Below are 26,285 nucleotides of genomic sequence, written 5' to 3' on the forward strand. Positions count from 1 at the left end.
CCCATCCTGAGCAGGTGAGGTGCTGAAAGGGGTGAGATCAGGCACCCCAGGCACAAGGGCCCTGGGAAGAGCCAGATTGTATTATTAGAAATGCCCTTTCCCCTTCTGGATTGTGGGTAATTCATGTTCAGAATTACCCCTCATCTGACGTAGACCTAGTGCACGTGTCCTGCCCCTGTTGCAGACCCCTCTCCTTTCCAACGCCTGGGTCTTCCTCATGATATGGCTTTGGCATTGGTGGAAATGGGTCTGATGCGATGAAAGGAGCCAGTAGTGGGGTTGGAGGCGAATAGAGGACAAATGGCTTCTCTCTCTGCTGCCCGCCCCTCACTCTGCTCTCACAGATCTGCTGGGCTGGTCCTCATTCTTTGCCCCAACTCTCCACACCCACCCAATACCTGTCTTTCCATTTCATTTCTTTCCTCATTTTCTGTTTCTCTTTTTTGCCTGAGAATTTCTTTGTTCCTGATGGTCGGTGGGGTGGGGGTGGGGGGGCGTTGGCAGGGACAGTGGGGGCTGCACAGGAGGTGGGAGACATGCCCCTTGCAGCCCAGTGAGCTGTGATATCACTGTTGTAGAACTACATATATTCAGGCATGTTACAAGTTAAACAGGCTTTTGTGGGTTGACATGGAAACCCAACCATCTCTAATAACATTATTTCTGGGGAGAAGCACCTTCCCAGTTTCAAAGAACTGATGTGCAAATGAACTTCCAGAACAAAACGTGCTTGTCATTGTGGCTGTTATTTTTAGAAGTTTGGATCTGAAAGGGGCTCTGTGTACATCAGTAAATGAATTGAATTAAATTCCTTCCAGTTCCAAAGTGTCTTCGATTTTTGTCCACCTCCCTCATTTTAATAGGCCAGGAAACTGCTCTCAGAGACTGTGAATTGATTTATGCAAAACGAAACACAAAGCTGTGAGTGGGACCAGGCCTGGGATCCCCCTTGCTTCCATCTTCTGTTACTATCAGGACGCAGGGGTGCCATTCTGGTCATCGGAGGACCAAGCCCCAGCATCCGTTTGGGGGTAGGTGGCTCAGGAGGACATGCAGGGGAGCATGGTGGCCTTGAACCCCGGTGGATGCTGTCGGCATCCACCTGTGTGCTCAGGAACCGCAGTACCAGTTGCACATGTTAGATTTCATACTCGTGACCATGTTAACATGAGACCGTATTTGAAGAGAAGGAGCAAGAATCATAGCTTTTTAGAGTTTAAAAGTGGCCACAGACGTTATTTGCTCAACATTCTCAAACAGTGTCCTCCTCTGCGTTAAAATGAGATGGATCTGTATGTGGAATAAATTATTGGATTTTTTTATGGCTTTGTAGCATTCTTGAATTTCCTTACCTTTAAGAGTTCTAGTGCAAAGAATAGTAACTACTGTGTTTTAGAACCTGACGGCATTTATATTCTATGGTACCGACTGCATAGCACCCACGAGGCTGTTTGCCACCTGTGATACAGGCATCGCGGCACATCAGGGTGATGGAAATGGAAGCACCCGGCCAGGGCCTGCCTGAACCAATTGTACTAACTGTGTGGTTTCCGTTCTTGCTGTCGCTGTTGTCGCTGTAGACAGGGATTCTCTGTCAGACGGCAGTCTCTTCCTATCTGGTTTCCCGTGCTTCCTGGTGCCTCCTCCTTGATTTGGGGTGTTTTCTGTCCTCCAGAGGAATCTGTTTCCTGTTCTGAAGAGCTCTTTCATGGGGTCAAGAGGTGCAGAATTCCTTCTTTTTGTAAATGTTTTTAAGATTTTTGGTTTGGTACATTCCAGGAATCACTTTTCATTCCTCTCTGTACCTTGGAGTCCTTTCAGTTATGGCTTCCCCACCTTCATCCCCTCCCCCCACCCCCACCCCCCCGCGCCTTTTCCTGTACACCATTAGTCTTGGGTTTCCTTTCTTAATAAGCTGGCGACATAGGAGTATCCCTTAAGCTTATTTACCTTCTCTGTTGGGAGCCTGATTTGCATTTATGTTAGGTATCATTAGTGATTGCTCAGCTATGAGGACAACATAAGACAAGACCTTGTCAGGCTGAGCTGCCCTGTTCCCCGGGCTTCTCTGGGAACAGTCTGTGTTCTGTCGCTGGTTATCTGAAGAGTGACCGGTCTGGAGTCTCCCTCTCCCTCTCCTGACCTTTGTCTGTTGGCTAGGTTTCAGTGTTTCACACTAATTCTCACCGTCCGATCTCCTTTAGGCCACTAAGCGAATACAGAGGCCTCTGTCTGCTTCCTGTCCATGCCCCCGAGTGCTGGGTGTGAAGATTAAAGCGATTGTCTAATATTTGGGATTAGTCCCTGAGGAAATGACTTAGGAAATGTGTGTATGATGCAGCTGAGCAGTGGGGTATAATGTTTTTCAGACAATTTGAAAATGTCAGTCATCTGTGACTGAACATTTCCCACAGAGGAATTCTCCCTACCTACCTGCTGACTTCTGTACCCCATTTCCCCCATCCACATACTCTCTCTTCAAAGCGACTTTTCACACCTGTTCTTTTCTCCTCAGTCCTCCAGCATCTCCTCATCCTTCCTTAATATCACCTGGTGACCTTGTTTCTCATTTCACTGATGAAGTAAGAACACTTTGAAGATAGCGACTCTGCCCTTTCGGTGCTAACACTGCAGACCCATCCCACCGTCCTTCTCGATTTCAGACTTATTTCCTCCTAAACCAACAGACTCACCCCTGTCCAAGGCCTGCCCTTCTTGCTCTGGATTCCATCTATTCTCACTTACTTAAGGGTATTCCTCTAAAGTGGATCTTTTCTTCCCTGCATCATTAATTCTTCCTCTTTCCTGGGTCAGCCCCATCAGCACGGGCTGATAGAAATATCTTCTCTCTTAAAAAATGTGCTCTTGGACATATGAAAACATGCTCAAAGTCACTAATCATCCGAGAGATGCAAATCAAAACAACAATGAGGTACCATCTCACACCTGTCAGACTGGCTATCATCAACAAATCAACAAACGACAAGTGCTGGAGAGGATGTGGAGAAAAAGGAACACTTGTGCACTGCTGGTGGGAATGCAGACTGGTGCAGCCACTATGGAAGACAGTATGGAGTTTCCTTAAAAAACTGAAAATGGAACTCCCATTTGACCCTGTGATCCCACTTCTAGGAATATATCCCAAGAAACCAGAAACACCAATCAGAAAGGATATATGCACCCCTATGTTCATAGCAGCACAATTCACCATAGCTAAGATCTGGAAACAGCCTAAGTGCCCATCAGTAGATGAATGGATTAGAAAACTGTGGTACATCTACACGATGGAATACTATGCTGCTCTAAAAAGGAAGGAACTCTTACCATTTGCAACGTCATGGATGGAACTGGAGAGCATTATGCTAAGTGAAATAAGCCAGTCAATGAAGGAAAAATACCACATGATCTCACTCATTCATGGATAATAGAGACCATTATAAACTTTTGAACAATAATAGATACAGAGGCAGAGCTGCCTCAAACAGATTGTCAAACTGCAGCAGGAAGGCTGGGGAGGGTTGCGGGGCAGGAGGTAGGGGGGTAAGAGATCAACTAAAGGACTTGTATGCATGCATATAAGCATAACCAGTGGACATAAGACATTGGGGGGTAGGGGAGGCTAGGGGACTGTCTAGGGCGGGGGGATAAAATGGACACATATGTAATACCCTTTGTAATACTTTAAGCAATAAAAAAAAAAAATAAAAATAAAAATAAAAAAAAAAATAAAATAAAATTTGTACTTATTAAATCTATATGATACTGTAAAAAAAAAAATGTGCTCTTGAACTCACTTGTGTCTGTAGCTACCACTCTTTTCTCCTCCCTTTTATTGTAGATCTTTCAAAAGAATAATTCCCTTCCTCCCTCCCTCCCTCCGTTCCTCCCTCCCTCCCTTCCTTATTTGTTCCAGCTTTTGTCCCCACCACTTTACCAAACAGGTCTTAACCAGGTCACTAATAACTCTTACGTTGTCAGATCTAATGGTCAGTTCTCAGTCCTTATCATACTTGGTTCATCCTCAGCATTTGGCACTATCCTTTTCTCCTTAATTCTTGATTTTCTTCCCCGATTTCAGTACCCAGCCTCTCAGTTCTCATCCTGTCTGTTGATGGTTTCTCTTCCTCTTGCCAATGTCTCAACACTGGACATCCCTGGCTCAGTTGCTGAGTCCTTCTTTTCTCTTTTCACTTACTTTACAAATGTTCTTACCTAGTTCCATCCTTCTGTGTCTTCAAATATATACTTTTGGTCTTAATTTCATTACCTGCTCCTTTTTATACAACAACGCTACCTATTAGATTTTTCCTATTGTTCCACAGTTTCTTGAGGATGTAATTTTTATTATTTTTTATAATGTTCTCTCTGTTCTTCAGATTGGGTAATTTCTATTGATCTTCAACTTTTCTGGCTTTTCCTCTTTAATCTCCATTCTGCTTTTGAAATGATCCTATGAGTTTTTGATGATAGATATTCTGGTTTTCAGTTCTATAATTTTCATTTGGTTCTTATTTATAGTTTCTGTTTCTCTGCTGGGAACACCTAGTTGTCCATTGATTTTGAGAGCATTTACCTCATGGAACATAACTATAATAGCTGCTTTAAAGCCTTTGCTTGAAAATTCTATCATCTTGGTCATATTGAGTTGGCATCTATTGATTATTCTTTCCCTTGGGAACTGGTCACATTTCCCTGGTTCTTTCTGCATCGAGTAATTTTACATTGTCCTGAATGTTGTGAATATTATGTTGTATAAACTCTGGGTCTTTTTGTATTCCTCGAGAATGTTGGTGTTTTTTGTTTTGTTTGCTTTTTATTTTGATGTAGGCCGCTCTCTCTCACCCTCTTTGAATGGAGGTTCCAACATAGCTGAATTTTCCAAAGGCTCTGCTTTCTGTTCCAGGTCTGTCCTGACATGTGCCCCTCAAGGTTGACCTTGAGACTTGGGTGGGTCCAAGTACAGAAGTGGAGAATCCCCTTCCCTAGCTCTCTCCTCTCTGGTTCACTCACACTTTTTGGCTCATAGGAGAGAGAGAGATGGGTTTTCTGTCTGAGATCTATCTGACTGTGGACCTCTGTGAATGGGGCTCACCCTTGGGGCAGAGCCAAGGGAGAAGGAGAAGAGAGGGAGAGGAGAGGGAGAAAGGAATTAACCATTTGCAGGTTACTTTCCCAACTTTGCCCCCTTTCTACACTCTGCTTTTTTCCCCCAATGTTTTTTTTATTGCTGTAAAATACGCATAACATAAAATTTACCAACTTAACCATTTTAAGAATGTAATTCAGTAGTATTAAACACATTAATAATGTTCTGCAGCCATCACCACCATCCATCTCCATAGCTCTCTTCATCTTGCAAAACTAGACTCTTTTTATCTTATAAAACTAGAACCCTATACCATTAGACAATGACTCTGCATTTCCTCTTCTTCCCCCAGGCCCTGGAAACCACCATTCTGCTTTCTGGTTCTATGATTTTAACTATTCTAAGTATCTCATATAAGTGGAATCATACAGTAGTTGTCTTTTTTAGTGACTGGCTTATTTCACTTAGGATAATGTTTTCAAGGTTCATCCACATGTCAGAATAGCCTTCCTTTAAAGGCTAAGTAATATTTTATTATATGTATAGGCCACATTTTGTATAACGATTCATCTATCGGTGGACACTTGTGTTGCTTCTACATTTTGGGTACTCTGAATAATGCTTCTATGAATATGGGTGTACAAATACCTCTTTGAGACCCTGATTTCGATTTTTATGTATACATTAATAAATGCTGGATCATATGGTAATGCTAATTTTGTATTTTTAACTTTCTGAGGAACCAACATACTCTTCTTTTTTTTTAAATCCTCACCCAAAGATATTGATTTTTAAAGAGAGAGGAAGGCAGAGGTAGAGAGAGAGAGAGAGAGAGAGTGAGAGAGAGAGAGAGACATAAACATTAATTGATTGCCTCTTATACACACCCCAATTGGGTAATGAACCTGAAACCTGGGTATGTGCCCTGACCAGGAATTGAACCAGCAACCTTCCAGTGTTCGGGACGATGCTCCAGCCAGCTGAGCCACACCGGCTAGGCCAACATACTCTTTTCCAGCTGTACCATTTTATGTTCCTCTAACAGTACATAAGGGTTCCAATTTCTCCACATCCTCACCAACACTTATTATTTTCTGTTTCTTTATTTTTTTTTTGATAGGAGCCATCCTAATGGATGTGAGGTGGTATCTCATTATAGTTTTGATTTATATTTCGCTAATGATCAGTAATATTGAGCATCTTTTCATGAGCTTATTGGCCATTTGTACATCTTCTTTAGAGAAACATTTGTTCAAGCCCTTTGCCTATTTTTGGATCAGATTTTGTTGTTGCATTTTCAGAGTTTTCTATATATTCTAATTATTAATTCCTTATCAGATATATGATTTGCAAGTACTTTCTCCCGTTCAGTAGGTGCCCTTTACTTCTGTTGATATTGTTTTTGGTGCACAAAATTTTAGTTTTTTATGAAGTCCAATTTGTCTATATTTTCTTTCATTGCCTCTGCCTTTGGTGTCATATCCAAAAAAATCATTGCCATATCTAATGTCATGAAGCTTTTGTCCTGTGTTTTCTAAGAGTTTTATAGTTTTAGGTCTTTGATCCATTTTTTGAGTTAATTTTTGTATATGGTGTTAGGTAAGGGTACAACTTCATTCTTCTGTATGTGACTCTCCAGTTTTCCCTGCACCATTCATTGAAAACACGGCCTTTTTCCTCATTGAATGGTTTTGGCATCCTTGTCAAAAATCATTAGACCGTACCTGTGAGGGTTTATTTCCGGGCCCTTGATTTTATTCCGTTGGTTTATATATCTGTCCTTACACAGCTTTCATACTGTTTTAACTACTGTAGGCACCATCTGCCTGCTTTTGTTTCCTTTTCAGAGTTCTCAGCTTTTTGTAGTTTTTCCAGAGTTTCTAGTTGTAGTCAGAGGGAGGATGATTGTCACAGGCATTCACCAGTAAGATAGTTCTATGATTTGAAATGCCTTATTGGCAGCACCCAGATTCATATCTCTTGCCTGAACTCAACTTCTTTTCAACAGTTATTGGCTGCAGCCAGCATCCTCACCTTCTCTATTTCCAGCATCTCTGAAGCATAGCCAGGTTGGTTGTGAAGATCCAGGAATTATGTGGCTCAAATACTTAAACTCAGAAACCCAGTGAAGACTCTGAATTCCATTTCACCCTTGTTCTTTGCGTCCACGTCTGTAGTGCCGTGAATGCGTGGCCATGTGCATTATTCACAGAAAGGGCAGTTGTCATCGCAGGGTGTGTGTCCTCACTGCTAGTAGACGTGTTTTCTGCATGGTCTCTGTGCGCTACTGGCATTGTCTTTAGGTAGTTCCTAGGAGTCTTTAGCTGTCCAGGTCTTAGGGCCGTTTCCAGCATCCTAAAGGCATAAGGGGAACACTTACAGCCTGTTGGGAAGATGCTGACTGTATCTGAGATATGACTCAGCAGGAAGAAGAATGTTTGCTGCTTGTTCTTTCTAAGGCTACATTGTAAATTAGGAAATCTTTTGAGATGGCCTCTGGATTTACTTCTCACTTCTGATTTTTGAGGATGTTATTCTAACAGTTAAATACAGTGCTGACAACCCAGTCTCCCACTGCCCCAGAGGAAAACTGTTATTGCTCAGTGGCATCGTCCCATAATGAACCAGCTTAAGTGGTAAATAGCTGATGTAGCCTGTTCTCTTTTTGCTTTTCTGAGTGCAGTAGTTTCTTGTCAAGTTTTATATGTGTTAAGGCTTTTTCCTTCTTCTTTATGTGACAGTGTGTTTTTATTTTATTTTTATGAGAGTAGTAATTTAATACCGCGTGCTTGGAATTTAGGATGAATAGTGGATTATGAACTATTAAGAGATATACTTTTATGTTTTGGACGTAAGCAATCATGTAATTGTCACCTTTAAGTAACTAGAAAGAGGGAAAATTGTAGAAGTATTTTCTTCATAGTCTCTTTGCGCTAGCTGGCATTTTCTTTAGGCAGTTCCTAGGAGTCTTTGGCTGTCCAGGTCATAGGGCCGTTTCCAGCATCCTAAAGGCATAAGGGGAACACTTGGCAGCTGTGTTGGGACGAGGCCGACTGTGTCTGAGATATGACTCAGAAGGAGGAAGGATATGATTCTCTTGGTGGAAGGAAGCCTCGGGGAGGGGTGATTTTTAAGCATCGCTGCAGCTGTAGGAAAGCCAGAGTGTCTTCTGAGTACTCACATTCACTTTTTGGTTCATTTATTAATCCAGTGTTTATTGCATGTCCTGCTCTATACAGGTCACTGTGCTAGGTGGGCATCTAGGAAAGAGTTCCTCTCTGACATACAGAGTTGCTGCTGGTGGGGAGATGGGGAAGCCAGAGCACCTCTGTGAGTCTGATGAAAAGACGGTCAGGTGTGGGTGGCAGGAACCTTGACAGGAAGAGAGGAAGAAGAGTGTGAGTATGCAGCTTTAAGATACTGCTGTCCTGTGCAGTTAGAGTGTACACCATGAACCTTAACACTGTTTATATTCAATTCTTTGCATTTCTTTTGAGGAAATAGAAGCAATATTTATAATAGTTTAAGAAGGGAGAAAGTCTAATTGCCCCACAGATCAGAATGATGAAATTAATCATGGTACCTTCTTGAGATAGGGTTCTCTGCAGTCATTGAAGATCATATTGCAGCCCGACTGGCATGGCTCAGTGGTGGAGCATTGACCTATGAACCAGGAGGTCATGGTTCAATTCCTGGTCAGGGCACATGCCTGCGATCCCTAGTGGTGGGTGTGCAGGAGGCAGCCAATCAATGATTCTCATCATTGATATTTCTCTTTCTCTCTTCCTCTCTGAAATCAATAAAAATATGTTAAACAATCATATTGCATAACAATATTTAATGGGAAATGCCATCTAATGAGTGTGTGTGGGGGGAAGCCTATAAAGCAGTATGATTTCAATTTGGTAATGCTACGTTCTCCATCCAGACCAGCGGGGCTGCCCTCCTGAAATTGTAGCCATTCCTACCCCCGACCCACAGGCACTTCCAATGGCCTTACCCTGCTCCGCCACTTACCGCTCCATACTTACCACTTTCTAACACACTATACAATTTACTTGTTCATGTTATTGCTTATTGTTTTTCTTTCCTGATAGAATATAAGTTTCAGGAGGCCAGGCTTTTTTTGGTTTTTTTTTTTTTTTTTTTTTTTTTTTTTTTAAACCCGAAATGCTCTCTTGTATCCATTTTAAGAGTAGGATTGGTGCTTTCCGCTATTACCTGAGGCCTGATCTATCACCCCAGGGAGAGCTTGCCAATCCTGAACTTTCCCGGGGTGGAAAGGCTGCAGTGGGGTTAAGGATAAGGCTCCTTGGGCCTACCTCCTCCCATGCCTTTACATTTACCTTTCCTTCCTCAGAAAAGCATGGACATACTTCTTATATAAAACGTTCGGTCTGACTGGGAGTAACCTTAATTCCTCTGCTAGCAAGCATATGTGTTAAAAGATCAATATAGAGTCTTATTTCTTTAGACTCAGTATGGCACATCTTCTTAATCTAAAGATCAATACAGAGTCTTCTTTGGACTCTGTATTGCACATCTTCTCAATCTAAGTTCTGTACTATCCACCTTCTTACCCTACTTCTTCTTTTTTTTTTAAATTAAATCTTTATTGTTCAGATTATTACATTTGTTCCTCTTTTTTTTCCCCCCATAACTCCCCTCCTCCCAGTTCCCGCCCCACCCTCCGCCCTCACTCCCCACCCACTGTCCTCATCCATAGGTGCACGATTTTTGTCCAGTCTCTTCCCGTATCTCCCACACCCCTTTCCCCCCCAGGAATAGTCAGTCCATTCCCTTTCTATGTCCCTGATTCTATTATAATCAAGAGTTCATTCTGCTCATCAGATTATTTATTCACTTGATTCTTAGATTCACTTGTTGATAGATGCATATTTGTTGTTCATAATTAGTATCTTTACCTTTTTCTTCCTCTTCCTCTTCCTCTTCCTCTTCTTAAAGGATACCTTTCAGCATTTCATATAATCCTGGTTTGGTGGTGATGAACTCCTTTAGCTTTTCCTTATCTGTGAAGCTCTTTATCTGACCTTCAATTCTGAATGATAGCTTTGCTGGATAAAGTAATCTTGGTTGCAAGTTCTTGGCATTCATCACTTTGAATATTTCTTGCCACTCCCTTCTGGCCTGCAAAGTTTCTGTTGAGAAATCAGCTGACAGTCGTATGGGTATTCCCTTGTAGGTAACTGAGTTTCTTTCTCTTGCTGTTTTTAAGATTCTCTCTTTATCTTTTGCTCTTGGCATTTTAATTATGATGTGTCTTGGTGTGGTCCTCTTTGGATTCCTTTTGTTTGGGGTTCTCCGCGCTTCCTGGACCTGTAAGTCCATTTCTTTCACCAGGTGGGGGAAGTTTTCTGTCATTATTTCTTCAAATAGGTTTTCAATATCTTGCTCTCTCTCATCTTCTGGCACCCCTATAATTCTGATGTTGGTTTTCTTGAAGCTGTCCCAGAGGCTCCTTACACTATCCTCGCATTTTTGGATTCTTTTTTCATTCCGCCCCTCCGGTTGGGTGTTTTTTGCTTCCTTGCATTTCAAATCATTGACTTGATTCTTGCGCTCCTCTGGTCTGCTGTCGGGAGTCTGTATAATATTCGTTATTTCAGTCGGTGTATGCTTAATTTCTAGTTGGTTCCCCAATATAAGATCGAGGGTCTCATTAGTTTTCTTATAGATCTCATTAAGTTTATCGGCGGCTTCTAAACAGTTCTTGAGAGACCTTAAAAGTGTGGTTCTGAACTCTATATCTTCCATTGACAATTTTGTCCTGTTTCTTTGTCTCCGCATTTTGTTATGCTTCCTTGGTGCACCCCCTAGTGGTCTTTGTTCGCAGTCTTATAGTTAAATCTTGATTGTTGTAGCTAATTCCAGGGAGGGTTTGATCTCCAGGCCAAGTGGCTATGAGAATCAGCTGTGTCAGCAGTGAGAGAACTTCTGTCCTCTAGGGAGGTGCTAATCTAGCCTTTGCCTGAGGCTATCCGGCAAATGCCTGTGTGCAGGGCTTGGGCGGGGCAGGTCGCACAGGATCAACAGGGTGGGCCGGAGAGAGCAGTTATGGCAGCTCTCAGTCCTGTCCCCAGGGGCTCTGCCTCTCTGAGTCCCAGCACCCGCTGCAAAGCTCAGAGAGAAAGCTGCATTCGCTCTGACCGAAGCCAGACAGTCCCGATTCTCCCGTTTGAGTCTGGGCCCCTAAAGACTCGCCTGGATCTGGAGCTCAGATTCTGCGACTCCCTCCCGATTGAAAACGCCAACCGCGCCCTCCGCCGCCAGCCCGCTCCGCGCACTCCGCACCTCAGAATTTGACTTCAGCACTGCGCCTCCTCTGAGTGTCCGTATGCGTTTCTCTTTCCTCCTAGTTGTAGGACTTCCACTCAGCCAGCGTTCCTGTGGTTCTGGGTGATGTCCCTTCCGTTTTTTGGTTTCACTTTTGAAGTAGTTGTTCAAAGCAGCAAACTCTGGCGTTAACCTATGCCGCCATCTTGGTTCTCCCGCTACTTATTCTTTATAGGGGGGTCTGTAGCACCCTGGTGGAGTCCTATCCATCCCGAATGTGGGGGTTCTCAATGGGGGGGGCTTACCTATGGGAATCCTGTTCCAGGGGTTCCCAAAGGTGTGGGCAGAGTCGGTGAAGACTATCCACCCTCTTCCTACAGTGGAGTCCTATCCGTTCCGAGAGTGGGGCTTACCTAGGGGTCCCTGTTCGGGCGCCAGATGCCAGGATCCAACCCCAGCAGGTCCAGGGGTCCCCAAAGTTGTGGACGGCGTCGGCGAAGAAGGAAGGACACGGAGACAGTCTTCAGTTGATCAGCAGCCTAGCCAGGATCTCCAGCCAGGATCTCCAGCCAAGTTCTGGTCTGGATCTCCAGAGAAGTTCTGGTTAGGATCTCCAGCCAGATTCTGTAGCCAAGTTCCCTCGCTAGGTTCTCCAAGTTCTGGTCTGGATCTCCAGCGAAGTTCTGCTCTGGTTTTTTTTTTTTTGTCTATTTTTCTCACCGATGTATCCAGAAAGCCTAGAAAAGTACCTGGTCTGGCACATGGTAGATCCTAATTAATACTGCAATTGTTGAATAAATGTTGAAGGAAATGTGGTTGGATTATAATATAGGTGGTTGTTAATTTTTTTTCTTTTTCCTTTTCTGAATTTTAAGTATTTTTTAAATAGTAAACACAGATTGCCTCTATAATGAGAGGGGAAAAAATCTTTAAAAAGATATTGTTACATAGACTGATGAAAAGGGACAGACCCAAAGACTGAGAAACAGCAATCAGGCTATCAATCCCCAGAAGGAAAGTAGGGGAGGGCGGGGGTAAGGGGAAGAGATCAACCGAAGGACTTGTATACATGTATATAAGCCAAACCAATGGACATGGACAACAGGGGGATGGGAGCATGAGTGTGCGGGGTGGGGGGGGGGGAGGTTGGGGTTAATGGGGGGGGATGAGGACACATTTGTAATACCTTAACTAATAATAATAATAATAAAAAAGAAATATACTTAAAAACTAAAAAAAAAAAAAAAGATATTGTTACATATGAATTCCTCTAATAGCCCTGACTAGTTTACCTGGGGAAATGGCTGAAGGGACGATTGGAGGGGGCAGAACCAAAGATTCCCGTTGTGTGCAGAGAATGTGTCCAGCAGATCTGGGACCTGGGTTCTGCTCTGCCCGGGGCTGTCCGCTGGGCTTTGTGCCATTTCTCCTGCTGCGCCCCATGCTCGTGGCCACCTGCGTGTCTTGCTCCTGCATCCTCCTTCCTGTTTTTCCACTATTTCCCGTTTTGTGTTTTCTTCCACTGCCAGCTTGAGTCATGCTTTGTTTCTGTGGCCTCTGTGACTCCTCTGGCCACATTGTCCTTGGGGTGCCCACTTACAGGTAGAGTGTGCCCCACACACCGGGCTCCAGGAGGCCCCACCTGGCATTGCTAGTTCCAGCTCTCACAGCGGGCCTCAGGGGAGCCACGTTTGCAATGGACATTACCCAAAGGGGCTAAAGCTACCTTTGCTGGGAGCCAAGTGGAATCTATTTTAAGACAGAAACCATAGAAATACTTGAAGCACATATGCTCCACTTGCCTCACGTGTTATCTTTTCTCTGCAAGTCAATGACAAGCTGCTTGAGAATAAGGCTTCTCTTTTCCCCTTTTCCCGTCTTCAGCAGCACATAAACACTTCTGGTCTCCAAGTTGATGTCATGTACTTGATGGTTGGCCCTTGGTTTCCCATATATGAGATAAATGTTTCTGATGGCGTAGAATAATACAGGGGCAGGGATTCGAGCATCTTAGAAGGCATTATCTATGTATGCACGTAAATATTTAATGACATTTTGGTATTAATAATTTAAAAAGCTAATAAACTAAAGTGAAATATTCAGGATATAACTTGGCAACAGTAACCTTTCGCTGTCCAAATTGTACAATTTCTATTCAGGGACTACAGATTGAATTTTTGGAAGCAATTAGACAACAGATTATTCGATTAGGTAAATGTTGATTGCGATTCTGCTACTTACAAGGTACTGCAGTAGGCACTGAAGGGACTGGGGAGGTCAGGGAGAGATTACATGTGATCTGGGGCAGGTGGACGTGCATGTGTGGGGCACACTGTGATGAGCCCAGAATGATGAATTTTGTCAGCTGGGAGGTTGTAGACATGGGGAAATAAAGGATTCCAGGGGGAGGTAACAAAATCAAAGGGGTAGGGGGAGAATATTTGGAAGAGTAGCCAGTAATTCCTGGGCAGGACCATGGGGAATATGCAGGTGAGGGGCGTGGGAGAGGAAGGCAGCAGGTGGATTTGGGCAGCGTGGAAACCTTCGTGCTGCAGTGAGAAGCTCTGTTATCAGCCCCAAGCCTTTGGTTATTTTACACTAGAAATGGGTTTTGAGAGAAAAGACTTACAGTTTTTACATGGTTTGATAAACAGAAGAGTGACCATATGGTATGATGGTGCCTTTCATCTCATACTGAAATTAATTAAGCGAGGACACATAAAATCAAAGAGAAAATTGTTTGCTTCCAGAAACAGGTTTTTTTTTTTGTTCTCTTTTTCCTCCTCTCTGTGGTTGCATAGCTACTGGATTGGACTAGAGCTTACATTGGCAAATTGATTCAAACTACTGTTGGGGAAATGGAGGTAAATTTCACATACTTAAATTATTTTCTCAAAGCCATGTAGCAAATTATTGAAATACTTTTGAATCGGATCCATGTGTCTGGGCTCTAAGAAGCCTGCTAAGAAACCTTGTGATTTCCAGGATGTTATCAGTGGGACTGATGCCGTGTACATGCAGGGAGCGCTCTGACACAGTGCTGGCTCTGTCTTCCGCTTTGTGCAGAATGTGTTTCAGTCAGTAGTTATCTAGAGCACATTTTAAAAAATGTGTTTTGGGGAGGACTCCAAACCAAGATTGCTGGAAATTCATAAATTATTTTTCAGAGAATTTCAAAAGGTCTCACAAGTACGTTTTCCTAATCCTATGTGATTTATACCATTTTCTTATTTAAAATAGATGAGCAGTTTAGAAGTATATAACTGAAAATCTTTAGGCTTAAGTTTACTCACAAAGTAATTGATCAGTGACTTAATTTATTTTATGACTAAAAAATTCAACTTGTTTCTTGTTTAGTTTTTAAATTCTGAAATATATTCAAAGAAAGCCAGCTCACTCAGAAGTGGAAAGTTTGTCTATTTTTGTAAAATGTTGTGTGTATATGTATGTATATGTGTGAGTATATGTGTGTATGTGTGTGGTGTGTGTATATATATGTGTGTGTATGGTGTGTGTACATGATGTGTGTGTGTGTGAGAGTGTATTGTGTATGTGTGTATATGGTGTGTGTATGTAAATGTATGTGTGAGTGTATTTGTGTATGAATGTATGAATATGTGTGTATGCATATGTATCTGTTTGTATCGAAGCGTATGCGTGTTTTTATGTAAATGTATGTGTGAATGTGTATGTGTGTGTATGTTGTGTATATGTAAATGTGTGTGTATAAGTGTATGTGTGATTGTATGTGTGTATGCATTTATGGATGTGTGAATGTATATGTGTGTATGGTGTGTGTGTACTAATATGTGTGTATTGTGTGTATGTGTGTATGTATGTATAAATGTATGTGTGAGTGAATGTGTGTATGTGTGTGTGAATGCATGTGTGTGTAAGCATGTGTGAGTATATGTGTGTATGTGTGTAAGTGTGTGTGTATGCATGTGTGTGTGAGAGAGAGAGAGAGAGAGAGAGAGGGAAAGAGAAAGAGAGAGGGCTGGGACGCTGTTAGTGGAGAAACAAGCTGAGGAGCATCTGTTCCTACACTGTGTCCCTGAGTGGCTGCCAGGATGAGGTGGGATTACAGGAATGGAGGAAGGGACAGTCATGATTACTTTACATAATTTAAGAAGAAATGGTGAGAGGCTGTGCGATTTTACCTTTCCATTTTGCATTTTTGAAAGCAAAGTAGAAAACATACTTATCAAAACTATTTTTCATAATGTAGATTCTTACTATGTTTTTCTTTTTGGAGCCAATTTTTCTTTGCCCCCCAGGGAGTTAAAGGCCACACTATGTGCTGCTGGTTTTCACTTTCTTAATTCATTTCCAGCTTCTCTTAATATCTGAATTTTTACAGTTTTGTTCAACTTTACTATCATCATTTTCAGAGGAGTTATAACCTGTACTTCAATTATGTTTCCTTTTAAAATATTAAAGTTCAAGAAAATTCCAAGATCATTCATGGCATGTAATACTTTTTTCATATGCTTTATCAAATTTTTGAATTCTTACCAATATTTACTACTTTTATAATGAAAATGTATGGATGGTATAATCTTACACTCCAGTCTCTGTGGTGTAATTTATAGTGATTTATGGCCTACGATTTTCACATTCTCCCTCACAGAGCAGCAAATGACCTTGGCGTTTTTGAAAGTGCCCCTCATTTGAGGGAGAGATGTTAGGTTTTGAATTGCAAATACCGTTTCCTCACTGTCATTGTGTGGTCATGTTTGGTTTATGATCTTGACCTGTCCATATGCCAGTTGTGCTTTGTTCAAAGGGGGTGCCATGGTACGGACCCATCTCTTTCATTGTTATATGGAGTAATACTTAAGTCACTTCACACTAAGTGCTCATGCAGAGTAGAAATTATGTCTTTTAAGAAAAAAAATAGAAATTATGTCTTTTGAGGAGAAGATGTTAATAAACGACGTGAAGTAGAATAGAAAGAAGTAAGAGATGGGGTTTTCTTCATAGGGTCTGGGGCCAGCTACTGGGTTTCTCTGGGCCTCCGTTCACTCAGCTGTAAAGTGAGGGCAGCGGACTGGATGCTTTTCACTTCCCTACGTCACTGGCACTTTGTGTCTGACTGCAGAAGGCCAGGACGTGGGCTTTGGCGCCACGGGAAGAACACTGGTGGAATATCTGTTCCTTTTTCTCCAGCACGTGAATCGAGGCTCTGAGCGTTAGCGGAGCGTACAGCACCCCCCTTTTACTTAACATTTCACACACTGAAAGGGAAGGGTCTTGAAAGTTACCTGGACTCAATCTCAACAGGCAATTGGGAATGATTTCAAAAGGATGGAAATGACCTAAACCTGAACTGCCAAGTGAAGGTTGTCATGAAGAAAATGTAAAAAATGAGGACAGTCTGACTGGAAAGATGAAAGATGAAGCTAAATCTGGAACATAATCAATGCTGGTGAGAGGAATGGGGGCCCTTGACTCCATCCCGGGAGATGAGACCAAGAGGTTACCTCTTGGCAGTTGAAATCATTTTAAGTGAGTAGAGGATATACTCTTTTTTTTTATATGTAATATATGAAGTTTTAATTTAACATTTTAGGAATCTTGATATGTTTATGAGAAATATAATATCTAATACATTCTTCAGTTGGTTAGTTGAACATATATATTTCCATTTAATATAAGATATAGTACATAAATGCTTAGTTCACATTTGTTTTTTATCACATCTCACATCCCATGCTTTACTAAACCTCTCTCTTTTTTAAAAAATTTGTTTTATTGCTTAAAGTATTACAAAGAGTATTACATATGTCTCTTTTTTCCCCCCTTGACCTTCCCTTGCCCCCCTACCCCCCAGTGTCTTGTGTCCATTGGTTATGCTTCTATGCATGCATACAAGTCCTTTGGTTGATCTCTTAACCCCCCCCCCCCAACCCCCGCCCTCAACCCTCCCAGCCTTCCTGCTGTAGTTTGACAGTCTGTTTGATGCTGCTCTGCCTCTGTATCTATTTTTGTTCATCAGTTTATAATGGTCTTTATTATCCATAAATGAGTGAGATCATGTAGTATTTTTCTTTCATTGACTGGTTTATTTCACTTAGCATAATGCTGAGGATATACTCTTTTATCAAGAGGATAATACATTTTTAGTTATTCATTATCCCAAATGTAACTAACCCCCACCCTTGCATAGTGTGTGAAGTATGGGGGAAGCTGATGTCCTTTGGGAGGTGAACAGGAGAGAGGACCACGCTGTCCGATGCTGCCAGTCCACTTTGGTTCTGATGGCAGAACCAAACCCTGTGCTTGGTGGACTGTGGCTCTGCTCCGTGGTTGCGGTTGCGTCAGCGATGGCGGTGGTGAGGCCCATGGCATCCCAGGCTGGATGTCGGGAAGAGGTGTGGTGAGTCATCACCATGCAGGGAGATTTCAACACAGGCTGTGAATGAGAGCATTTATTCCATCAAAAGTCCACTCACAGCCAGAGTGGCTTTGAGACAGCTGCCTTTTTCTTGATCCTTCCTTCTGAGTTCTGGCTCCTAGGTCTTATCTTAGGAGGCCAGCTAACGAATTTGAAACGATTTTAAACACGACGTTCACAGCCTGCAAGAACCATGGTATTTAACACAGTTCGGTAGCGAATACTTTCACAAACAAGTTTGTATTTTATATTCAGAAATGCCAAATGTATCAGTGAGGGTAGTTTGGAGCTGGGTAGAAAGGCCATTTCTTTACCCAGCCATCCGATGAAACCAGTAATGATGTCATTCTTCTCCTAGATTTACAGCTTTGAAAATGTTGTCAGCACAAATCTGAGGAGCGTTGGGAAGGATATCTCAGTACGGAGAGGTAATGAGGGCAAACCTGCTTTATTCCCAGGGGCCTATCCTGAGCCATTGCCGGGGCACCTCCGAGGCGATGGGAGGGGCCTGGGTGTGGGCATGCTCTCCCCAGCCGGGAGTCCCTTTGCTGGTAATTGGAAGTCTTTGCTATGATGGGAGTGTCATTTTGGTTTTGTATAGAAAGTGACATTTGTCTATTGTTTTGAAATTGCCAGAGTCTCATCAAAGCCAGATCTGAAAGCAATTTCAGGGTCATACCAAACCCCAAGGAGAGAGAACTGTAGCCCTCTGTTGGGGGGGGGGGGGGTGGCGGGGGGGGGGGGAGGGGGTGGCGGGGCGGGGGAGGGCTGGGTTATCTCCTTGGCTCTTCTCAGCTGTCATTCCTAAGATTCCTTCCAGTATCACCCCTCCTGCACTTTGGGGCTACCGCTAAGTAACATAAGCAGGACTTGAACACCAGCACTGTGATAACACGACAGTGGATCTGATCACCTAGGCGGCTACCGAGTCACCAGTGGGTGGGGAGCATACACAGTGTGGACTTGGTGGACAAAGGGATGATGATGTCCCAGGACAGAGCGAGCACTGGTCATGCTACTCAGAAAGGCATGCCATTTAAAAGTTATGACTTGTCCGTTTCTGGAGTTTCTCACTTAACATGTTCAGACTGCAGTTGACTATGGGTACCTGAAACTGTAGGAAGTAAAACCTCGGCTAACGGGATCTACCGTCCACCAGTTCTTCCAGGTCTGTAACACTGGCTGTTCCCATTCTCCCTTTGTTGTTGCAGATGTGCCTGGCACTGTAGGCAGGGAATGCCCAGGTTTCGACCTTTCCGCTTGTCCCCGGGGCGGAGAGCTGGAGGCAGAGGCATGCTCTGTCGGGAGAGGCTGAGGGCGCAGGGCGGCTGGCTGCGCAGGCAGCCTCCTGAGTGGGGGGAGAGGGCAATGCTGCTCATGCTGCAGCAGATGGTCCTGCCGTCTCCCATCACTCACAGGGGGCGGTAGTGACGGACCCAGTGAAGTGTCCACCAGCATTGGCCGCTGTGACCAGCGGGGTGACGCCCAGCACATGTCTCTTTCCGATGTGCCTCCTGCACACAGGCGTGCGTGGGGCCAGCTGCTGTGTTTTGCTTCAGGACAGAAAGGTTTCCGACGGGGAAAGAGGAAATGATCGAATAATAGGAGGCTTTTCCACGGAGAGGAAATACCGTTTCCTAGCAAATACACAGAGGTTCACTATTTAGATTGCATACAATTATTGGGTGAGAGAAACCTTTTTAACCAAAACATCACCTTAGCGTGTTTTTCCCCCTGAATTGAAAATGTTTTATTTTGTTTTATGTACAAAGAGCTAGCATTGTTTCTGTGATAAGGTAGATGTCTTGAATGACCCATTCATGGAAGCTCACTTACTCCAACGTAATGACGCCTGTGTCCTTTGTGTACTGATGGAAACAGTTGGCCGCACATATTGAGGTCATATTTCCGGACCAGACCAAGCCGATTGAGCAGATGTGGCAAGCACAAGAACCCTGGCCGAATTTCCTCCCCGTCTCCAGGGGAGCTGCTGGTGGCCCATCTTCCTTGCTTGGGTGCAACGAGGCAAAAGATTTAGGAAACAAGTCCATATTCCATTTTAACGTTGATTTTTAAAAAAATCAGCCCAGCCAGTATGGCTCAGTGGTTAAGTGTTGACCTCTGGAGCAGGAGGTCACAGTTCGATTCCCAGTCAGGGCACATGCCCGGATTGTGGGCTCGATCCCCAGTGTGGGGCGTGTAGGAGGCCGCGGATCAATGATTCTCTCTCATCACTGATGCTTCTCTCTCCTTCTCCCTTCCTCTCGAAATCAATAAAAATATATTTTGAAAACATCAGAGTGTCGGGAGCACCAATGTATGTTGTACTTGCTTTAGTTACCGAGTTTCAATAAAGAGCGGGAGAAAGTGCAGAGAGGGACAACTTTATATGATAGGCGGGAGAGGAGCTGCTGCCGGAAGGGAGAACTTAAAACTATCCTCTTTATCAGAGAAAAGTGAAAATTAGGAAGGGAAATAGTGGGTGTGGAATATAGGCTTGTTTACGAAATCTTGAAATATTGGTATGCAAGGGCGCTCTTTGGTCAAAGTAAGTTTAAGAGGAGACACTGTTCTGAGAAGAAATGGACTACTGAGGAGCTGGCGAGGCAGGACATACCCACGGCCTGACGTGCTGGTGGTGGCTCCACGAGGACGTCTATTAGGAGTAGAGTTGGACCCGAACTTCAAGGCCCCCGCAGAGGGATGACCACATCCTCCCACAACAACAGAACATTCTGGGCGTCGGTCGCATTTATTTTTATAGGGGACGTAACCCAGAGGATCGTTAAATAGATCAGGAATGAAGGTCCTTATGATAATCCAGACTACATGTTACCTGTGTTACTTTAAAAAAATCTGTAGTGCCATAGTGGTTAGATTATTAAATGAATTACCGCCTAGAAAGCTCTTAGAACACAGTCGAGCATACAATCAGCATTCAATAAGTGTGAGCCATTATTATTTTGGCCATAATTGGCTGCCATCTCTTCAGGCACGAGAAAAGGTGGGCACCTGTGCAGGTGCCTTGCTGGAGGGTTATGTGCTCTGGTGGTCAGGGTCTGGGCTGACAGCGCTGTAGCAACAGATGAGGCAAAATTGGATGATCTGCTAGTCTTCAGCAGCAACCCAGGCGGCGATGAGCAGGGTGTGTGTTCTGTACTCATATTACAGGACGTTTGAAAAGTCTCAAAGAATTAGCTGTGATGCCAGATCCCTCACACAGACACTGCTGGTTTGGTGCATTCCTTAGATTCTAGGGAGTTTTTTCACTTCAAATGTTTTACCTTCATTTTATAAACAACGGTACGTGGTATTGCCGCGTGACTGCAGCATTCCACCGGGGCCGCGTGCTGGGTGATGATCGTATGAGGTACTTTCTGCTACGTGACTCATCTTCACATGCTCTGACCGGAGCCTTTGCCGTTTCCAGGAATGAGGCCTGAGGCTCCCAGCACCCTGCAGCTCTGGGGTGGGAGGATCGGAAGGCCTCTCCTGTTAGGATGAGGCCGCTCCAGGAGGTTTCGGGGATGCACATCCTCCTTAAGAATGTGGTGTTTGGCTCTGCGTGAGAGGGAGTGTGTTCTGAGCAGAGCAGGCACTGGCTCCTGGTGCCGGCGTTCTCATCTTCGATGCTCTCGCCTTTGATGCAGGGGATGGGATGGGGGTGGCTCTGAGAACACTCCTTGTGCCAGTGGAGCTGTTGGTGAGGAAGCGGGTGGCCTTCTTTGTTATCCGGTATGTCTTGTGTGATGGCACTCAGAACCCCAGACTTTTTCGACGTAATGGGGCAGGAGGTTCTGGTTGGAGGTACAGTTGCCTCCAAGCCAGCTGGCAGCAGGGAAGCGCTGGGATTTCCCACTATTTTGCAAGATTATAATCTTCTGGAGGATGTGGCACCATCGTGTTATGGAAAGATTATGGGGTTGAATCTGACTTCTGCCACTCATCAGCAGCGATAGAAGGTGTAATTATCCCCAATTTACAGATGAGGAAATTGAGGCTTAGGGAGATTAAGTAATTTGCCTGAGGTTGCATAGTTAAGTTAAAAGAGCCGGGATGATCGCTCAGGCCTGTCTGGCTCCCGGACTGCACTCTTAAATCTCTCATCTCTCTCTCTCTTTTTCTTTCTTTCTTGTTTTAAAATTGTGGAGCAGACATTTTTATCCTCTTTGGTCCCATGGCTAGGACAGTACGGTAGCCCCTTTATAGTCACATGTATGAAATCGTAATGAAGAATGTGAACTTCAGAGCCCCACAGATGGACCTGGTTTAAATCAGGGCCTGGCTACATCCTAGCTGTGAGACTGGGCAAGTCACTTCACTTCTCTGGGCCTCAGTTTCCTCATCCATAGGCCAAGGACAACGACAGTACCTGCCTTGTGGTTATTAGAATATTCAATGAATTACTGCCTAGAAACCACTTAGAACAGAGTCTAGCATACGATCAGCATTCAATAAGTGTGAGTCATAATTGGCTGCCATCTCTTCAGGCACGAGATAAGGTGGGCACCTTGTGGTGAGCAGGAAGCACAGCTGTGTCCCCTGTGCAGGTGCCTTGCTGGAGGGTTATGCGCTCTGATGGTCAGGGTCTGGGCTGACAGCGTTGTAGGTTACAGATGAAGCAAAATTGGATGATCTGCTAGCTTTCAGCCAACAAGCTAGGCAGCGACGAATAGGGGGTGTTCTGTGCTCTTAGGATGAAAAAAAAAAGAAAATAAGAATTTAAGCTGGTATCCAATTTTGGGGAAAAACACTTTTATGGTAATTTATGAGATCTGGGCAGATTCAGTTTGAATACTTTTAGAGCCAGTACCGAGAGGCACATTCTGAGGGATGCCTATGACGAATTGTCTACTCCTGAGAAACGTTTTGTTTTGTGGGAAACACACAATTACTTGCAGAAGGCTTTGTGGAAGTGTTTGAATTGGTGATGAAAATTAATGTTTTGGGTTGAAGCCGAATATGGAGGGCATCTAGGACTAGGAGAAGAGCCCTAGTAAAGGATTGTGATATAGTTGAGGCAAAGAAAGGGTTGCTTAGAGTTGAGAGTGATAGATGGGAAATGATGGAAGACATAGGCAAATTGGGACTGGATGATAGTATTCTGTTTTTCGGTATAAATTTAACACAATGAGCAGAGAAATATCGTACATCCTTCTTCTGGGAGAAACCTTGATAAACTTGCCCAGAATGTATATTCCCATAAAGGAGAATTGGACATTGAAATGACAAAGCCATCCTGCAGAAAATGTTCATGGTAAAGAGAGGTAAAAAAATAACCTTTGCGCTATCAGTGAGAATTGAACAAGTGATTCCATTACCTAGATTAATAGAAAAACCATTTATGAAGCTAGTTACTCACAGCTTCCCATCAAATGTAACTAGCCATCAGATATTGGCTTTTGTGCATCACACCTCAAGGACCTATTTAACACACGGTTTGTAGATGAGAAGGTAAATACTATGTATTACTTTTTAGCCCCCCAATTGCCTTAGAGGAGTTGAAGCCAGCTAAAATACCATGGCTGATAAAACTCTGGTGGCGTGTGGGGTGGGTACAGTGTTTTGGCCAGGTTCAAGCCTCGGACTAATGAACGGACAGGGTCCTCTCATTGCCACGTGCAAGTCCCAGCTGGAAGGGCAGGGCCCTCCCAGCACAATCATAGCCAACGGCTGTGGTTGTGAGCTTGAACCTATGGTCGAACACGTAGCCCCACGTGCCTTGTGATAGAGTTCGGGTGCATGTAGTTAAGTGAGGTTGAAACTCATGAGACTGCTGTAAACAACTTGATCACACCCCTACTTTGCCTCGTGGCATCTGCTATAAAATAAAGACATGGCTTTTGGGCGCTGGCGCTGTCTCCTCATCAGGGAGCAGCATCCCACCGAGACCCAGCTTTCATTCTCTTGTCTGTCTTTTCTCAATCCTTTCACCCCCCCACTCAGGGTCACTGAACCAGGCTGAGATGGCATGGCACATAAGGCGCCCTGGGGCTGAGTATGCCATGGCCGTGCCGGCTCCCCACAGTGGAGCATAGAACTTGCTTGGATTTTGGAATTCCTCATGACTTTTCTTGGTGGTTACTATCTTGATATATACCTTAATAAAGTATGGTTGGTTGAATAATAATTAGCCTTCATTTTTCTATCATTGTTTTGCCTGAGTGAGCTCTCAAGGTTGAAACCAAAGAACTTATATACTTACTAGAGGCCCGATGCATGAAATTCATGCAAGAGTAGGCCTTCCTTCCCCCAGCTGCTGGCACCGGTTTCCCTCTGGCACCGGGACCCGGGCTTCCCTTGCAGCCCCGGCTTCGTCCAGAAGGTTGTCTGGAAGGATGTCTGGTCTAATTAGCATATTGTGCTTTTATTATTATAGATATGCATAGCTCATGGACAAGGGCAATAGGGTAGTGAAGACCTGGTGCGGGGGTAGGGACAGGGAGCGGGGAGATAAGGGGAGAAAATGAGAGATATTGCAATACTATCAACAACAAAAAATATATTAAAAAAAAGAAGAAAAGTGTCTTAAAGACAGCTTGTATCTGAAGACTATAAAGCTGATGCCTGAGACTTCTCCACCTCAGGTGTCTAACTGATGATGTCTAGACACTCAGCACCATGGGGCTCAGCCAGTGTGCCTTATTGGACCCTCCTCTGACCTCCACTGTGGAGAAGTTCAGGTTCTTAAAATTGGCTTTAAAGGCCCATGTAGTCTGCCCCATGGTACTCCTCTGCCCTCGTCCCCTGGCTCTCCTCACTGACTCTGCCTCTGTCATGCAGTCCTTTCCCAAACATCCCAAGCATGGGCTCATCTCCAGATATTTGTACTTTCTGTTCCCCTGTCTAAAACACTCTTTCCATGATTGCCGGGAGCCGGTCCATCCTTGCTGTTTCAAGGTACCTGGCATATATGGCATACTGTTCTTAATATGTTTGCTCACCTTCTTGGCACTATGTGTTTTAACCAAGGTCTCCTCTCTGAGAAAGGTTGTTTCCCCAGGTAGGGATTTTCCCCTGAAGTTAGGGAGGGAATAAAATCCCTCAACTAAGTGCCAGGCGGTAATTAATCACTTTAACTACGAACAATCATGCTTAAGCTACATAATCTTTACTCCCTGGAATGGAGATAAGAAACGCCCTAACCTTTGTAATAGAGATTGATAGGATTGAATCAACTGGTATAAATACAGATGTAACAAGACAGCAGGAGACAGAACTTAGAAGACAGAATCTACACAGAACCTAGAGACAGAAGAACTTCGCTGGAGAGAACATGGCAAAAGATCCTGGACTGAACCTGACTATAGAACATGGCAAGAGAACCTGACTAGAACCTGGTGACTGAACCTGGCTGGAGAACCTGGACAGAACCTGGCTGGAGATCCTAACCAGAACTTCGCAGGAGATCCAGACCAGAACTTGGCTGGAGATCCTGGCTAGAGATCCTGGCTAGGCTGCTGATCAACTGAACGCTATCTCCGTGTCATTCCTTCTTCGCCAACTCCGTCCACACCTTTGGGGACCCCTGGACCTGCTGGGGTTGGACCCCAGCACATGATGTATTTGTTACTCCCTTGTTATTTTTTTCTTAAGTTTTTATTTATTGGAGAGAGAGAGAGAGAGAGAAACATCAAGTTGTTGTTCCACTTATTTATGCATTCATAGATTGCTTCTCGTATGTGCCCTCATCAGAAATTGACCCCACAACCTTAGTGTATTGGGATGATGCTCTAACCAACTGAGCTACTAGGCCAGGGCTGCCCTTGTTATTGCTTCCCTAGCCTGTATTAATGCTAGATTGACCTTTATTTTTCTCTCATCACATGAAAAGTATTATGTCACTATTTTTTGATTTTCATTGTAGCTCTTGAGAAATCAGCTCCTTGTTGCTCCTTTGAAGGTAATCTGTCTTTTCATTCTGGCTGCTTTTAAGATCCCTTTGTCTTTGGTGTTCTGTATTAGGTGTGGAGGTCTTTTAATGAATCTGTTCTGGAATTATTGGCTCTTCTGGGTCTCTGGATAGGTGTTTTTTTCAGTTCTAGAAAACACCCAGCTATTTATTTCTTCATATGTTGCCTCTGATACATTATCTTTCTTTTCTCATGGAAATCTAACTGGATCTGATAGACACCGCCAACATTCTCCTGTCTTTTAACTCTCACTTAATATGCCAGTTATGTCCTTCTCTGCTTTATTCTCAATAATTTAATTCAGCTTTATCTTAAGGCTCACACAGTGTCTCTTCCTCCGTGTCTAGTCGGAAACATATCCTTTGTGTTTTATTTTTATTTATTTATTTTTTATCTTTAATTTCTTTATTGGTTAGGGTATTACAAATGTGTCCCCAACCTCCCCACCCCCCCACTCATGCTCTCATCCCCCTGTTGTCCGTGTCCATTGGTTTGGCTTATATGCATGCATACACGTCCTTTAGTTGATCTCTCCTCCTTACCCCCACCCCATATCCTTTGTGTTTTAAATGTCACTGATCTTACATGCTTTTAT

At 43.7% G+C, this 26,285-nt stretch overlaps 1 protein-coding gene across 10 annotated transcripts in view; it reads left to right on the forward strand.

The window, feature by feature from the left end:
* Positions 1–26,285, forward strand: part of CSGALNACT1 (chondroitin sulfate N-acetylgalactosaminyltransferase 1) — a 318,463-nt gene that overhangs the window by 65,746 nt on the left and 226,432 nt on the right. For 2 of the 10 annotated variants that reach the window (XM_036300292.1, XM_036300294.1), the window contains exons 1-2: positions 16,423–16,888; positions 18,136–18,205. The exons of 1 other annotated variant lie outside the window; for it this stretch is intronic. The gene's annotated coding sequence lies outside the window, so the exon portion shown is untranslated. Of the gene's footprint in view, positions 1–16,410; positions 16,889–17,836; positions 17,974–18,135; positions 18,206–26,285 lie in introns of those variants that run through there. 7 more of the 10 variants (XM_036300299.1, XM_036300302.1, XM_036300295.1 and 4 more) reach the window with 6 other exon arrangements.

Source organism: Myotis myotis, unplaced genomic scaffold (assembly GCF_014108235.1).
Source record: "Myotis myotis isolate mMyoMyo1 unplaced genomic scaffold, mMyoMyo1.p scaffold_m19_p_3, whole genome shotgun sequence".
NCBI classification, from domain to species: domain Eukaryota; kingdom Metazoa; phylum Chordata; class Mammalia; order Chiroptera; family Vespertilionidae; genus Myotis; species Myotis myotis.